Here is a 2,018-nt window from a genome sequence, read left to right as displayed (position 1 = left end):
CCGACAACCTGTCGACGGCCCCATGGTCCGAGCCTATGGCACCGATCGGCATCAAACCTTCACCACCCGATGCCGCTGGGTTGATAATCTATCCTGTCCAAGACATACCGACCTTGAGACAGGTCAAAGGTCACCAAAAACACAAAAACCGGAAAACAGGTTTGCGGACAACCTCATGCATTGAGCCTATGTCACCGATCACCATGAAACCTTCACCAATCGATGCGCCATAGTCAACATCCCATCCTTTTCACAGCACTGCAACCTTGGGCCAAGTCAAATGTTATCAAAAATGACCAAAACCACCGAACTGGCTGCACACAATCACATGCTTGGAGCCTCTGGCACCGATCACCATGAAACCTTTACTACTCCATGCGCTAGAGTCAATATGCTATCCTCTCCAAAACATGGTGACCTTGAGTCAGGTCAAGTCACCAAAAACGGCCGAAACCACCTGAAATTAGTTTGCAGAAAATCCCATGCTCTGCACCTATGGCACCGACCATCATCAAACCTTCACCAATCAATGCGCCATAGTCGAGATCCTACCTTTTCCAGAACATGGTGACCTTTGGTCGGGTCGAAGGTCACCAAAAACGGCTGAAACAACCTGAAATTAGCACACAGACAACCCCCACCTCCGAGCCTATGGGGCTGTTGGGCACAAAATTTTGACCCATCAAAGTACTGTTGCCAATAACCAAGTTTTTCCATAACATGGTGACAATGGGTCAGGATAGAAGATTTCAAAGATTTTGGAGGTTTCGCCCGTTTTTGGCGGCCTTTGAAAAGACTCATGGCCACCATGTTCTGCAAAGGAGAGAATATCGACTATGATGCTTCGATGAGTGAATGTTTTATGGTGACCGGGGCCATAGACTCGAAGCATGGGGTTGTCGGTAGCCAACTTTGGTGGTTTTAGCAGCCTTTGGTGACCTTTGACTTGACACAAGGCCACCATGTTCTGAAAAGGATAGGATATCGACCATGGCACATAGATTCGTAAGTTTCTTGGTGATGAGTACAATCGGCTGGAAGCATGGGGTTGTGTGCAAACCTATTTTTTCCGTTTTTCCTGTATTTTTGGTGACCTTCGACCTCACCCAAGGTCACGATGTTGTGGAAAAAATAGGTTTTCGACAAAGCGGCATCGAATGGTGAAGATTTCATGTCAACTAGCGCCATAGGCTCGCTGCATGGGGCTGTTCACAGGATTGGTCAGCCCCTTAGCCCCCCCCCCCCCCCCGAGTCGGCGCATGAACGGACAGCAAGCAATTGCTTCTTGCAAAGGCTTTCCATCAGCTTAACACGTCAAATAAGTTAATATATAATATATATATATAATAATAAGTTAAGTTTTTACGCAGCGTTGAAAACTTTCAATGCACTTTTAAATGCTGGTTGAACAATATTGTGGTGCTAAATAAAACTTACATTAGCACGCCCAGATGCGTCAATTAGTTATTCATCACCACATCGTTCAACGAGAATGTATCAAATTGAAAGTAGTTAACTAGACATAAAACATTTGACTACGTTTTACGGATACCTAACACAGGCATGTGGGCGTTCTATTATTTTGCTGAATGTCAGGCTGGGAAAATAATAACTCAAGAAATCGCGCCATTACCAAAAACGCCAGTGAAAGTAATCAGCATACAGTCACAGACAAAATACCAGAACATCACCACGGGCCCAAAATGAAACACAACCTCATAAAGATAATCAAGTCAAGACTCCGCTCAATTTAGATAAAGCATTAACAAGCACCTCTCGGCAAGTTATGAAATACGGAGTCAGCCAGCGACACCGCAGCGGGTACAGCACGGCCGCGCGCCGGGGCATGCCGCGGCCGTCCGGCGCGGTGGCGGTGTGGGAGGCGGCCAGTGAGGCCGGCTTCCGCGGTGGAGGGTCACGGCCCGGGGTGGTGCGCGGCCGGGTCTCGAGCCGGCGGCTCTCGCGGCCCCAGCCACCACCACCGGGTATATAACCAGGCCGCTGCCGAGACCGGGCAT

This window comes from Pollicipes pollicipes, unplaced genomic scaffold (genome assembly GCF_011947565.3).
Source record: "Pollicipes pollicipes isolate AB1234 unplaced genomic scaffold, Ppol_2.1 Scaffold_4295;HRSCAF=5057_pilon_pilon_pilon, whole genome shotgun sequence".
NCBI classification, from domain to species: Eukaryota; Metazoa; Arthropoda; class Thecostraca; order Pollicipedomorpha; family Pollicipedidae; genus Pollicipes; species Pollicipes pollicipes.
The sequence above is the reverse complement of the archived record's forward strand: the minus strand, read 5'-3'. Positions refer to the sequence as shown.